This window comes from Mirounga angustirostris, unplaced genomic scaffold (genome assembly GCF_029215605.1).
Source record: "Mirounga angustirostris isolate CCGP_5_RB_7025 unplaced genomic scaffold, mMirAng1.0.hap1 SCAF_1, whole genome shotgun sequence".
NCBI classification, from domain to species: Eukaryota; Metazoa; Chordata; class Mammalia; order Carnivora; family Phocidae; genus Mirounga; species Mirounga angustirostris.
The window spans coordinates 137,458,356-137,473,871 of record NW_026991709.1 but is presented as its reverse complement, the minus strand read 5'-3'; the positions used below and the strand labels follow the sequence as shown (position 1 = coordinate 137,473,871).

At 42.9% G+C, this 15,516-nt stretch overlaps 1 protein-coding gene across 27 annotated transcripts in view; it reads left to right on the top strand.

Moving 5' to 3' along the window:
- Positions 1-15,516, top strand: part of THRB (thyroid hormone receptor beta) — a 404,443-nt gene that overhangs the window by 313,142 nt on the left and 75,785 nt on the right. Inside the window, exon 1 of one of the 27 annotated variants that reach the window (XM_064588708.1) lies at positions 5,837-5,956. The exons of the other annotated variants lie outside the window; for them this stretch is intronic. The gene's annotated coding sequence lies outside the window, so the exon portion shown is untranslated. Of the gene's footprint in view, positions 1-5,836; positions 5,957-15,516 lie in introns of those variants that run through there. 27 annotated transcript variants of the gene reach the window in all.

Genomic DNA, 15,516 nt, shown 5'->3' with positions numbered 1-15,516 from the left:
TTAAAAAAAAAAAATGCCTGGTACAGTCCTCTGAACCTCCTCTAGGTAATACCAGCATCTCTAGACAGGGCAGGATGATCTGTTTTGGCCACCATGTCTAGTTGCTTCTGGAGTTCGCATGATAGGGTGAAAAGAACATAGATTTCAGAGCCATGTATCCTTGGGTTCCAATCCCCAGTTTGACCCTTATTAATCTTGTGAATTTGAGCGCATTGCTTAAGCTCTCACAGTTTCAATTCCATTATTGTAAAAAGAGGGCGGAAACCATCCTTGGAGTTGTGGCAAGAATCTAATTAAATCAGTCAGTAAACAGTTATTGAGAGCCCCCTATGAGACAAGTCCCGTGGTACGCTGTAAGGAAACAGCAGAGATGAAGGGGGGAGCACAGAGTCTAGATGAGTAGTATGTGTGCAGTCCTTGTCACTAGCAGGCCCTCAATAAATGGGAGTGCTCTGGCTTCCCCTGACCACCCTCCTCTGCACACTGCAAATTTGTTATCATTTTGTTAGGTTTGGGCCCGATGCATCTAAACTAGGAAGACAGGTTTATCCTTACAAATTCTGGAATAAGTAATAGAATAAATTAATGAATCATGATGCCTCTGAGAGATGGAAAGGTCAAGTGGAAAATGCTTTACTTGTTCCTGTCGTTTGGAAGTGAATGGACATGGTGAGAATTCCATGAAGCATGTTTCATATGTGAGGGCGTAAAATGTAATGATTTGTGCTACATGCAAATAACCTATTCAGTCCCAGCAAGTCTCCTCACACAGAGAAACATCAAAACAGAGGGCACTCTTCAAGGCTGGTGGCCTTTACATTGCGAAGGATCCTTTACAAACCAGAGAAAGAGGGTCTTCTGAGGAAGGCAGTAAGGGTATTGCAACCCGTCCTGCTGGCTGACAGGTCGGGAAGAGTGTGCAAGGCACCCCACGAGAAGCAAGATCAGAGTATCTGCAGGCAGCCACTGCCAAGGGCTTGCTTTTCTTGCTGAGGCTCTCGCCAGAGACCCTACCTGGAGCAACCCTCACCTCTGGCCCTCCTTGACTCCTTGTCTCTCAGCTCATGTTTTATTGCTTCCTATGATTTCCAAATAGGACAAAGGAGCTTTATGTTTGTTTTGTTTGAAAGCCTGCCTTTTTTTTTTTTTCGAGTCTCTTGCTTCATCCCTTCCATGAAGCTCTGTTTTATTTCTCTTTATTTGCTTTTATCTTTTTCTTTTAAGTGCAGAATAGGATGGGGGAGCAGGCAAATAATGAGGACAATATGTCTGTAAACCGGGAAAGTATATATCATATTGCCCAAACCACATCTGTATTGCTGACCCATTAAAATGCAATAGGAGGACCAAGGGCAGAGGCCTGTGGCCAAATTCACCTAGGGTCCTGTGTGGCTTTACCTTTTGAGCTGTGACCTATGGCAAGTTGCTTTCCCATTCTTAATACTCAGTTTCTTCATCTGTGAAATGGAGAGGGTCGTTATTCATCTTGATATTAGCGTAAGGGTCAGAAAGAAATCATGTAATGTGCTTAGGAGTAGGACTGGAGCATTGTGAGCCTCAAGTAATCAATGACAGATACCATCTTCATCATGACCACCACGTCAGTATCTCCAGGCCAAATGCACCACTCCTGCCAGGAAGGCTCAGGGGAAATGCAGCTGTCTTGTTATCTTGCCTCAGACACATTCGAGGATGGACCTGATACATCCCATTAACAAATGCCATCCAGCTCTCTTGAACAACCCATTCCACGGTCCAAGAAGTAAAGAATCCCAGGTGTGAGTCAGAGATGAAGGGGGGAGCACAGAGTCTAGACCAGTAGTGTGCAATCTTGTCACTAGCAGTCTTACAGTCCCATTTTCCAGGACTGATCCTTGAGGACTGTCCGTTCATCTTAAATATCCCTTGCAGATGTTTGTGGAGTAAGACGCCACTGAAAATCCATGACTAAATATTCTAGAATCCTTTTGCTGCTGGTCTGCCTCCACAATACATCCAACTGTATTGTTCCCTCCTTTCCTGACAAGGATTTCCTAAAGATCCTTTTGTTCATGGTTCATATGTAGTTCCTTCTCTTGCAAGAACTCAGGAAACATTGACCAGACCCGCCATGGGCTTAATTGTGTTTAGGCAGGGGCAATTGTAGCCACGGTAGGTTTCCTCTCCTTTCAAACTAACAGTCCATAGCAAGTTTAACAAATAGAGACCTGCTTCAGATTCTCTATTTCCAACATGACCCTGTCAAGCCCCAGCCCTTCACAAGAATTTTCCATATGCTACAAATTCGTTGAAGGAAGGCTTTTGATTGCCACACGTGCCAGCCTGAGCCTTAGAGATATGGAAGACGGGGTCTGCCAGTTCTGGAAACAAGGGGGTTGCTTCATCTGGATGAGGGCCACCTGCCTTCCCCCATTTTCACCCCCAGACAGTCTCAGCTCTCCCTGTGTCCTGTTGGTATCATTTGTATTCGGGGCCATGGGGCAGCAGTGAGGCTTGGCTTTGCTTGTCACTGTCCAAAGGTGAGCTCTAAGATCCCTCTTAGCCCCAACTATTCTCTGAATTGTACTACTCAGAGCCCACTGGGTGAAGAGCAGTTGAGCTAGTTAATTTGCCTGAAACTCAGTACGGCATATTGCCGCATACATGTTTTTCCCATACATGTCCCTAGCTGAGGGTCAGGAGGACAAGGGAATGGGATTCATGAAGTCACCCCAGTGTGAGATGGCTAAGGCAGGATCACTTCGGTTTGGCACCATAAGACACTGGCATAAAGAAGAGTAAAACCTTCCATTTCTGAGCCCTGAAATGAGAAGAAATGACTCGGAAGCTCCTCCCTGCTGCTGATTATCTTGCTCATGCTATGTCTGCTTGACTTGCTTTAAATAAAAGCCGATGCAGCCTGCCATCCAAATATAGATCCACAGCAGTCCAGAGAGAAGACAGCCTGGCACTTACGGTAACAGGGACATTTCAAATACCTAACAAATGGGCCCTATCATACCAAAACCCACAGGTCAATATTAGCAGCAAAGAGAAAGTCAATAAGGTTCGCTTGGGGCACAGCAAGCTTCTTACAGTGTTTCTTTCCTTGCTGGAGAGCCATCGTGATCCATACTAAGTGCAAATAATTGCTTGTAATAAAAAAGTATTCATGATTATATTCCAGTCGATCACATCACCGGTTTGCTTATGTATATTATGACTTTAGAAGGTGAGCAATGCTTCGTAAATTTCACCATCTTTCCCCATCCACTAAAAATAAGTGTCCGTGTTACCATGGACTCCTCCCTAAAACGTCACAGATTGGAGGGGAGTTTAGATGAAATTAATGTCACTTAAAACACAGGTGTTCCTGCTGCTGCTGACTCTATCAGTCATTCGTACCTCAGGGTGTGTTCGTTTAATCGGACCTTTCCTCCCGGCCTCGGTGACACTGACAAGCAGGGTCTCAGAGCAAGAGCACTTGGAAGCAGAGGCCATGAAGAAAACTCCCTCACTCCACAGTTTTGCAGGCAGTGTCTCTCTGCCTCAGCACTGCTGACATGCAGGGGGGGAGAATTCTGATGGCAGAGCGCTATCCCGGGAGTGTAAAAATTCTCGCAGCATCCCTGGCCGATAGCCACTAGATGCTGGCAGTGCGCACACACTCCCCCAAGTTGTGACTGCTGAAAATGTCTGCAGACCTTGCCCACCGTCCCCAGGGAAGCAAAGAGCCTGGGTGAGCACTGCCAGCCTTGAAGCATCCACGGTAACTTCGGTCTCTGTATCCGAGTCACTGTATCGGTCCACCTAATCACCCTTAGACGGAGGTAATGGGCAAGGAATGGGATTTTTCTTCCGGAGCATCTTCCTCCCTTTGTCAAGCTCCTGCCTCTTCCGCCACGGTGCTCGTCGTCCAGGCGAACGTATTTCTAGAATGGAGGCAGTAGTGGACAAGGCGGCCCCAGGGAGTAAGCGGCCTGTTCTGCGTGAGGGAGCAAGTTGGAATCACTTTGTGACACCTTCCACTTTTGTGCCACGTTGTCCTGAATGAGTATGCCAGTGAGAACACACAAGAGAACGGGCCATGTTGAGGTTGCAGAGACACCCCACCCCCCCCATGTTGGTAGTACAGTTCCCTCTGCAAGAAGCTGTCATCTGCAGACATATCCCGGACAAACAGGATAATTGCTAACAGCACGATAATTTTTCTTCTTTTGGTTATTATTTGGTCAGAAAGTATCACAAGCCAGACTTTCATAAAGCCGAAGAGTGTTTGTATCTCAAGCTGAGACTTTTTTTTTTCCCCCAAATATCATGGCTTTCAAGCTCCCAAGCATCGGTGTTCTCAGACACTATTGTTCCATTGCTGAAATCAGACAAGCCTGTTCATTTGAACATAATGTCCTTCTTACATTTCAAAAGCAATATGCCTTTGACTCCATTCTTTGTGAGAGAGATTTGGCTTGCTGAAGCCATGTTTCCTGAGGAAATAGATGAACCTCTCTCAAAGCAATACTCATTCTAAGAGATGAATAATTCCAATAGGATTTCCCATTTGTCATCAAGCCAGCTTGGCCCATCCTGAGGAAGATTCTAGGCACAACAGCACCCTTTAGCTAGCTTTGTGACTGTGGACAAATGCTTTACTCTCTGGCCTACAATTGCTTCATCTGTGTCATATAGCATAAAGGGTATGAGAACAGCTTCCCATTTACTACCTGTAACTTTGGGGAACATCTTTAGTTCCCTCGGCCAAAGATGTCTCACCTATGAAGTGGAGCTAATAACAGCATTCTCCTTCACCGTGTCGTTGTAATGAGCAAATAAAACATAGCACGCACCTTGCCTGGCACACAGCGGACCCTCCCTCAGGGCTGGCTCTCAATATCATAAACTCAAAATGAAATGACCCTTTTGTCAGTTCTAAATTATTTGGTGGCCTTTTCATCTTCCACATGGGCAGCTTAGGAAGCAAACCATTTCTTCCTTACCTTGGTCATTTTAATGGTTTGGTTGGTTGGTTGGGTTTGCCTTCTTTCTATGCTCTTGGGCCACTTGGAGGCAGAGCTCATACCACCATAAACACAAACTTTTTGAAGAGTCAGCAGCAGCAATCAGTGGGGGAAACAGAATCACTTCATGCCCAGCTGTCTCTTGTTTGGTAAATTTACTGGAAAAAAATTTTTTTAATTAGAAAAACAGCTCTTAATGTTTGAGGTATAGAGGGAAAATGTCAGAATTTGAACCAGCACTGAGATTGAGCAATAAATCATTGTTGTATACTTAAAAACATATGTTTTCAGTTAAAAGACCATGGGACGAAGAATCAAAAGACCCATCCCGCCTCTTTGCCCATCTGGGTAACTTTGAGCAAGAAAGTGACCTCTCCGAGCTTTAGTCTCTTTATTTCAAACCTCTAATTACATATTTTTGTTGACAGGATTTAGTTCTCTTGCCTGTGGTGATCATCTAAGTCATTTGGTATTGACTTGCCATAAACAGGTAGAAGTGTGGCAGAGTCAGTTAGACCTATTTGGGTACGGATCCTGACTTTATTATTTACTACTGTGTGACCTTGGGCAAGTTGTTCAGTCTCTCTGTGCCCTAGTTTCCTCATCTGAAAAAGGAGGATAATATTTCTATCTCATAGAGTTACAGTGAAGATTAAATGTTAAATGCTCAGACCAGGTGCCTGGCATAAATGTTAGCTATTACTTTGATTATTTTGTTGGATGTCTTTAGAAAGGAAAACCTGAAGAAAGGTGAAATTCTTTTTTTTTTTTTTAGATTTTATTTATTTTTCACAGAGGGACAGAGAGAGTGTACAAGCAGGGGGAGAGGCAGAGGAAGAGGGAGAAGCAGACTCCCCGCCCAGCAGGGAGCCCGATGCGGGGCTCGATCCCAGGACCCTGAGATCATGACCTGAGCTGAAGGCAGACGCTTAACCGTCTGAGCCACCCAGGCGCCCCGAAAGGTGAAATTCTAACGAGGAATCTTAGTGTTTGGATTTTTCCATTTCACGTACCACATTTACCAACTAACCATTTAGGAAATAAAGACATTAAAGGCACTTCTCTTTAATTTCCCTAACCTGCAACCATCCAACACTATTTTCCCTTCTGATTCCTGAATAGGAAATCTTATCTCTACATAGTAAATATTAAATTGCTCCAAAGTTTAAATTGAGTAACCCCCACATGTAACAAATTCTATCTACTTTACATGGAGACTATGCCCCTGGAACAGAGTATCTGAAACATCCATGTGCTTGGGAATCACATGAAGATCTTGTTAATACAGATTCTGATTCATCATTTCTAACGAGCTCCCAGGTGATGTAGATGCGGCACGTCCCCGGACTACATTTAGAGATACTCACGAGCCATCTGAGGACGGAGGGGGAACGGGGGCACACCTGGCCTTCATTGGGAGCAGACAGGCTGGAGAGGGGCAGGACTGCAGGAATTCGTTGCCCCACACCCTCTCCAGCCCCAGCCTTGCCAGCTGTATTTTAAGCAGTTGAAAAGTTTAAGGGAAAAAAAACCCAGAAAGTGTTAAAATGAGAGTAGAAATCCCACCTGCTTCTCTTGATTTTCCTGCACTGTAAAAACACTGTAGAACAGATCGCAGTTTGACCCATCTGCACTGCTAAATTATCTTCCACAAGATAGGCTGGTAGAAAACAAGTTAATTCTCTCCTTCATTTCTGCTGCTGGGGACCTGCTGGGGCAGGTGCTCAGCCAGATCCTCCCAGGGAACACGACCTACTCCGCATGGCATTGGGTCATAGCACTGGGGCCTATTTAATGAAATAAATTTTTTATGTATTTAATAGTGTTCAGAGGGCCTGAAAACATCCCCAAAGCACCTGCCTTCAAGGAGTCCTCACAATGTAAAAAATCTCGCCTGCTATCCTAACCAAGAGTAAGGAATGTGTGGGTAACGTGGCAGGGCTGCTATTCCTGAACAAAGGGAAAAAGCAAACTTCTCCAGATTGAAATGTTTCCCCCTAAGTGAAGGAAATATCTACATTGATCTTGATGCTATTTACTTATTTTCACAGAAAAAAATATGGAACATGAGAGTGAGATTCTCCGAAAACCCAGAGAAGCATCGATCCCTTGCCCTATATGTTATTACAATTTAACACCAGCATCTATTTTTGTCCATTTTGTTAATCCCTGAGTTTAATTTATTGAAAGACTATGTGTGCTTTGCTGCCAAGTATTTAGGGTGTGTCTATAATACTGATCTGATTACCCAAGAGGCACATTTTATCTCTTTAAGAAATTGTAAATCTCAATTTGTTCTTTATCCACAAATTATACCCCAGTCCCAGTTTGCAAAGTTAGAAAAGGCTCACATGTATTTCCTACTCTGGGAAGGGGTATTTCGAGTGTGGAAACATAAAATGGGGCCAGTCTTACAGACTACCTTATGTGTTTTTTTGTGTTGGTTTTTTTTTTTTTTTTTGAAAATGTGGGTTTGGACTGGCAATAAGAATAAACATGATGACCTGAACTTTCATGCAGGAGAAATCTAATCCTGGCAGTAAACATCTGCTCCCTTTTATGTGCATTTGTGGCTCTTTAATATGAATGTTTTTGCTACAGCTGTAGCTTGTCTAATATCCTAAATGGAATCTCTGTGGCCTTTAGAGTAATTACTTCAAAGTTTAAGTCATCCAACCTGAGGATTTTCTGATTAAATCCAGTATGAATTATGGAAAACCGAATGACCGTTCCTAGGGGAGGATTCCACTGTGTCCTTTGGAAACTACCTTCCGAGTCTCTGGGGCCTCTGGCCAGTGTTCCAGCAGGGGGCTTGCTCCTGTGTGGTTAAATCATTGTAAGATGTTGCTCGTGAACCTGGCCACTGACACGTATTCACACACGGCCCCTCCACATGGAGATTCCACTGTGATCTTGGAACACACATTTTGTTGTTCTGTGTTTAACTTTCTTTCAGCTACACTCTAAAATGGATTAACGTGCACCCCTTTAAAGGTTCTAAATATACACTTTTTAAAATTTTAATGGTTTTCACCTATCAAGAGGTTATCATTGTAGTTTCTAGTTTCAGAATAACTATTCGAGGTTTCTATAGCTATGATGATTGTTTTTCGTTTGGATAATGATTGCCTAATGAAATATACAGGAAAACTGGAGACCCAGGAGGAGCCAGATAAGAAAAAGATTTGTTTCTCTCCGAGCAGCTACCAGATCTCACTCACTTAATGGACTGAGAATCCCTGCCAACGAAATAAGAGAAACCCTCTGTGATAGCAAACTTAAATTCACCTGTGCACAAGGGCAGAGAAGTCCAGTCTCAACAAAAGGGAAAATCAATAGGCAGGTGCTCTGTAAATGAAAGACAAAACCATATAGCAATGGAAGGCAGCCTATCTGAACAAAGAGCCTAATTTTGCCAGACTTTGCCTACAAGAAGATATTCCTGAGGATGCATTTCATGTAACCAAAGGCTGAGCAAGGACCCCAGTAGAACCTCATTTATAAAGTTTCAGGAGTGAATTAGCAGATGAGTACACCCTGATTGGAAGATTTGAGCACATTTCATGGCCCTCCCAGTATCCCATCCATTCATTCATTCTATACACGCATAAATACAATGCTAATAAAGCTTCATTTCTTTTTCAATTTTCAAATAAAATGCAAATAAAAGGTCATCATCTTCTCAAACCCCAGAGTCTAGTTTCCTTAGAGTCCTCTGCTCCAGATCTTGAACTATCCTTAGACACATAGCACAGAGGAAGGAGAGGAAGTGAAGGAGAGGAAGTGAAGGAGAGAAGTTTTGGGGAAACAGTCTGGGGACCAAGAGAAGATCATGAGAAATGGCACTTAGCTGAGCAGGAAGAGGATAGAACAAGCACAAAGGGGAGAAGAATTCTTTCACCATTTCCTGATTCCCACCGAGCTGTGGACGAGCAGGAGGGAGCCGTGGAGAGTGGCTGAGTTTAATTCAGTGCCACGCAAGGTAATGAGCATTCGTTAATGTGCCCGGCCTCGTGCTCCCTGCTGGGGCACAAGCAAACAAGCCACAGTCCCAACTACCAAGGAGCTCATCGATCTAAAGAGGTGAATTAATAATTACATACACTGTAACACCTTCTAAATAGAAACAGGAATCTGATAACTTCCCTCTATGCTTATTTCCTCATTGGTTAAAATGACAGACACAATACCCATCTCTTGGTATTGGAATGCAAGTTAGATAATGTATGAAAAATGCTTAGGATGCTACCTGGCACATAGTAGGTGCTCAGTTAATAGTAACTTTTATTTATGGTGCCTAGTCTAGTAGGCTCGCACACAGTAAGTGCTTGGAAATTTTAGCTGTCATTATTAGTGTTCCTATTATTATGCACATAAAATACCTTGGGCATGATAATAAATATGGTTTCCTTCCTTTCTCATCCTCCTTAGTCACAATTCCTATAGAATTGTGAACTGTGAATTCCTGTAGAATTGGAATCCTGGAAGCCTGCTCCCCAGCTGTGACCCACGGCCCCCATGTCCCACAATGACCAGAACATTCCACTCCATTTTGCAGGCTTAAGTTGTGGAGAATACCAAAGTCATAGCTGGTCACAGTGTTAAGGGCCATCCAGTGCTTCATATTGGGAATGCTAACATACATCAATAAGATATCAGAAGCAATGTGTGATTACACATTATTATAACAAATAATAAATATTTTTCAAAGGAAGAGGAACTCACCACTGACTAGAATAAAGGCAGATGTGCGGCTAGAACCCAAGCTGAGCCGGAGGCAAGGAGGGGGTGGTTCATAATGTTTGTGTGGGTTGAGAGAAGGAGGGAACATGAGAATGAATCCTCCAGGTTCCTTCCCACCCACTGAGAATTGTGGATTTGCTCTCTGCAGTTATCAGTGTAAAATAGGAAGGCAACACTTCAAGAACTTACTATATTTCTGTTCAGTGGTAGACCTTGTGTATATGTCAGTGCATGTAATCTTAACACCAATGCTGTGAGGGATTTTCACTCTAGTTTACTCATGAGACTCAGTAGTTGTGTAACCCTTCCCTCACAATTCTCGAAAGTAGTAATAGTGAATTTCCTTTAAAAACAGTCAACAATTTAGCTTTTCTCTAATTTTGGAGAAATCTCCCTCCCTTGGCCAAATATTCCAAATTCACAAGTCTCATGGCTTCCACTAAGCAAGTGCTGCCCCAAAGGCCTTCATAGCTGCAAGTGGCGAGCCAGGCACTGCAGCCTGGGCCACTCCTGGAGATTTCCCGGCCAGGCAAAGCCACCCTAGAGTATCCCAGGACACTGGCAAGCAAGCCAGCAGCCTGCTCTCTGGGCACTGGCCCACCCATCCCAGATGACAAGCATATACTGCTATGTCAGAGGGCCTGAAAGGGTGGCATTGAGACACCCGCAGCCATACTCTAGTGTCCCATGTGAAGCTCTTCACCAGACACTTGTCTGGGCAGCAGACAACAAGCCACACCTGTCGTTTAGGCAAAGGGTTTCATGGGAGAAAAATGCCAGAGTAAAAACGGTGGGTTTACCCAGTCTGAAGACTAGGATGAACAGAGTCATCTAACTGCCCCTCCCGCCTTCTCTGGGCACAGAACACCTCTCCAGCCATGCTGCAGGGTCTGGTTATGGCCAAGCCCCCTTTGTTGCAGAACGTTGATGCAAACCAGTTCTGGCAGAATGGGTCTCATGTAGAGCACATTATTGCTCAGTGCAGAGAAATTCCTAGATAGATAGAAGTCCATGTGTGCTCTGTTTAGCTTCCAGAGTATTCTGACCTGTCTATATTATGTTAAATTGTTTCCAAGTAATATTTATTCAGGTCCTCTCATGTTAAGGCACTGTGCTTAGAGCTGTGAGAACTGAGAGATGGATAAGTTGATCAGAGTCCAATGGGGGGGGGAGAAAAGTGTGGAAACCATCAACATAATACAAGGAAAACGTGGTGAGTTCTTGCCGCACAGAGGAGATGGAAACAAGTATTATAGATACTCAGGAGGGAGATCCAGAGAGGTAAGAGCAATTTGCCCAAAGTCACAAAGCTGATAAATGCCAAAGCCAGAATTTGAACCTTGACCAGCAGAGCCCAGATTCTTATCCTATCCTGCCTCTAAAAAGAAAAAAAGTTTTCATTTTCTCCTGCGGTTTTGAGAAGATAATACTAGTAGTAGAAAATCTTCGTTGAATTGGTTTTCATAGTTTTGAGTCTTCCTTATGACTTACCAGTGGATTTTAGATAAGAAAACAGGCATAGAGTCTGTACCTAGGAAACAGTTTTCTCTTTGCAAAGTTACCAGATTATTGGGAGATAATCAATGAGGGCATGATGCTAGGCACTGTGTCACAGAAAGAAAAAGAAAGAGAGAGAGAGAGAGAGAGAGGGAGAGAGGGAGGGAGGGAGGGAGGGAGGGAGGAAGGGAGGAAGGAAGGAAGGAAGGAAGGAAGGAAGGAAGGAAGGAAGAAAAGAAAAGAAAAGAAAAAAAGAAAAGAAAAGAAAAGAAAAGAAAAGATGTATGTAAATGGTTAGATCATGAGGTATGGAGTAGAACATGGGTGGAGAGAGATACATGGAAAGTGTTAATGGACGTTCAGAGGGTGGATGGATGGTTCAAGAAAACCTACACAGTCATCTTGGCCTTGAAGGTGGTGGAAAAGGGGTGAAATCCCATGAGCAATATTATATTGCCACTTTACACATGAGGAGAACGGAGGCTTAGAAAAAGGAAGTGATTTTCAAAATTAGACCCTTCAGCCGTTACATGGAAGAGTGGGACTCAGATTTCCAACCTAGCCCTCTCCTCTCTCCACTGAAACAGAGCCACCTCCAGGGCAGTACAGGGATCCCACCCCTTACTTTTACTTTTGATTATCTTCCTTGAGAAATGCAACCCTGATATGTTCCATAAAAGGGAAAATCCAACCTCCAGGTAAAAGGGGATGTGGGGTTGGAGCCCGGTAATTGTTCCTGGTACATCAAGAGGAGGTGAGGAGGATTTGGAAAGGGCACCCCAGGCTTAGGGAGGAGCTTCTGCAAAGACTGATGGGAATGAGTACATGTTAGAAGAAGCCCATGTGGCCAGAGAACAGAGAACAAGGGGCTGAGCCACAGGAGAGAGGCTCGGTGGGATGGACTAGGGATAAATCCCTTGGGGCATTTCAAGCTGCAGTAAGGCCTTAGGACCTCATTCCAATATTGATGGAAGTCATCAGAAGATTGTAAGCACCAGAGAGACATGTTCTGAAATGTACTTTTAAAGCTCACTCTGGCTACTCTATGAACAGTGGGTTGTAGGTGGCTCAGAGTGAAAGCGGGCAGACCAGTTGCGAATATAAATGAGTAACTGAGAAAATTGAATGGGACAATAAACATAGTTGATAAAGAACTTCCAAAGAACTGACAAAATGATACCTATTAATAGGCTAATGGCTACTCATCAAACTAAGGCAAATAATGATAATATATCTGTTAACAGCACAAAAGGTATGAAAGAGTAGATGAAGTGCTTTCTCTGAATTTCAGGTTCCTAGTAAATCAAGCAGTGTCTCACTACGGACTTCCCTGGATGTTCATGAAGATGAATAAAAGTATCTAGTTCAGGATTTGGCCCTTAGTGAATGCTCAGCCAAACATTAGTCTCCTCTTCTGCGTGACTCCACAAATAAAAATCAGTTGATATGTACATAGTCTGAGAATTCGGTGAAGCTAAAATTTATGGGCCTGAGTAAAAAATTAGAATGGAAATTAGAGACATCATGCTAATAGCCTGAGCTATCCAGTGAAAATTCTACACACTCCCTGGGCTTGCAAAGCATATCGTATACACATCCCCCTAATACAGAGTATGGTTTGGGTCTCAATGCCTAAAACTAATGGCCTTTAATGCAAACTAAACACTCCTATAATGAGTGCCATGAAATTCCAGCCCACTCAGCTGACCCTCTCTGACCACTTGGTCATAAGCCTATTTCCTTTGCCTTATTGCATTTCTAAGGTATCAGCTCGCTTTTGTGTCCTGAAATACTTGAATATTTTCATATAATTCTCCCTTTTTTGATGGACAGATTTCTTTTCTATCATATTTAATGTAATTTCCAGAGATAGGTTGTTCATAATTATGTTAATGAGATTTAGGTTTGTTTCTTTTTGCAAAATAACTTTGTAGACTGGGGTTGTGTCATTCAAAGCCAAAAGAATTATAATCATCTAACAAAAATTCAATCATTCGATTCTAAACTCTCTCGAGAAACAGGCCAGGATGCGTCTAGTTATTTTAGTAACAGTTCACATGTTCCTATCTAGTTATTACCTTTAATTTTGTTATTAATTTGCATCATAACTGACAAATTGGTTGTCTTGATGCCTAGAATTATGAAGTATCAAAAGCCAGGTATTAGCTGGGATCCATTAAAGAGCAAAGATTCATACTTTATGTGAATAACATGATCATCTGTAGAATCTCCTTTTAAAAAAAATGTATTTCTACTACTGTGCACATTGTGTCCCAGATAATGCCCAGGACAACAGACTTTTTGGGTGAACATTTATTTATATCCATACCCCCAATCTATAAGAGAACATCCAATTAATATCTGACATTTTTATTGAAATAGAGTTGACACACAATGTTATGTTAGTTCAGGTGTCCAACATAGTGATTTGACAAATCTACATTTTCTGCTCTGCTCACAAGTGTAGCTCCCATCTGTCACCACACAGCACTACTACCATACCATCAACTATATTCCCTGTGCTGTACCTCTCATCCCCATGGCTTATTCATCCCATACCTGGAAGCCTGTACCTCCCACTCCTCTTCACCCATTTTACCCACCCCACACCCTCCTCTCCTCTGGCAACCATCAGTTTGCTCTCTGATTTATTTCACTTAGCATAATATCCTCTAGGTCCATTTATGTTGTTCCAAGTGGCAAGATCTCATCCCTTTTTATGGCTGTGTAATATTCCTATGTGTGTGTGTGTACACACCACTTCTTTATTCATTCATCTATCGATGAACACTTAGGTTGCTTCCATATCTTGGCTATTGTAAGTAATATATTGTACTTATATCTTTTCTAATAAGTGTGTTTTCTTTGGGTAAGTACCCAGTAGTGGAATTACTAGATCATATGACAATTCTGTTTTTAGTTTCTTGAGGAACCTCCATACTGTTTCCTACAGTGGCTGCACCAATTTACGTTCCCACCAGCAGTGCACCTTTCCCACTTTTTCTCCACATCCTCGCCAACACCTGTTGTTTCTTGTGTTTTTTAGTCTAGCCATTCTGACAGGTGTGAGGGGATAGCTCATTGTGGTTTTGATTTGCATTTCCCTGATGATGAGTGATGTTGAGCATCTTTTCATAATATCTGACTTCTAAATCTTCACACAGTTGATCCCAAAACATTGATGAATTGTTTAATTACAAAGTAAATTTACTTCAAGGCTGTGTAAAACAATAGAGCCTAAGAAGGACACTGCACCCTTATCTGAAACCTGCCAGTAATTTGTTTTCCCACCTTCAATTTTCTTAACCCTGTGGATCTCAAACTCTCTTGGGTATCAGAATCATCTGGAGAACTTAGTAAATATACAAATGCCCTGGGCCCATCCCACTTCTATAGGCCTGGTCTCCGTGTTCTTTAATAGCGCCTCAGGTAATTGTCACTCACCAAAGTTTGGGAATCACTGACTTAATCTTTTAATATTTCAATCTCTTTACAAAGACATACTTCATTGGTTTGAGTTTGGGGAGAACCAAGGGATACAAGCATTAGACAAAGAAATATCAGGATATCCCTGAAAACCAGTACTGCCAAGTGAACACATGTGGAGGTAACTTACAGTTCTCACCAACAACAGCATCCTCAGTAGGCAGAATTTAAGGAGCTCGGTATAGTGGGTATCTTATCCCTCCTTGGGAATGGAATGGGAATTGTATGTGTCTCCCTCTTCTTGGAAGGATAAGAATCAAGAATCCTCCTTAAATAAAATCCTCTTGAGCTTTCCCATGACCCAGCCAAGACTTCTCAGTCCCCGGGTTTCCCAGCAGTGCCCCAATCAATAAACCTACCAATTAAGCAGCTGAATATCATTATCATGAATGGAATTACAGACCGTAATTACGAGCCTGTAAATGCCTCCTGTGAATTAAGCCCTTTCCCCCAAACCATCTCAACTTCTTTTCTTAGGAAAATGGATGGCAATCCTATCCCTTGCCTCACCCCAAACATAACCTCCCTTGCTTAGAAGAAATACCTGCTCTTGCTGACTCAGGGGACATGCTGAGCAAGCTTTAATGGGCTGTGCTTTAAGGAGGAATGTCCCCTTGGGTGGAGTCCCTTTCAGCATCTCTCATCCAAGCATGGCCACTAGCTCCTTTCGCTGGGGAGCAGTGACTATCCACCTTGGGGATGTTTCTTAATTTCTGTTTGATCAAGAAAGTTAATAAAATAAAATTTTAAGAATTTCTGCAGAAAAAATCAAATGTTGGAGGCTTTACAAAATAGT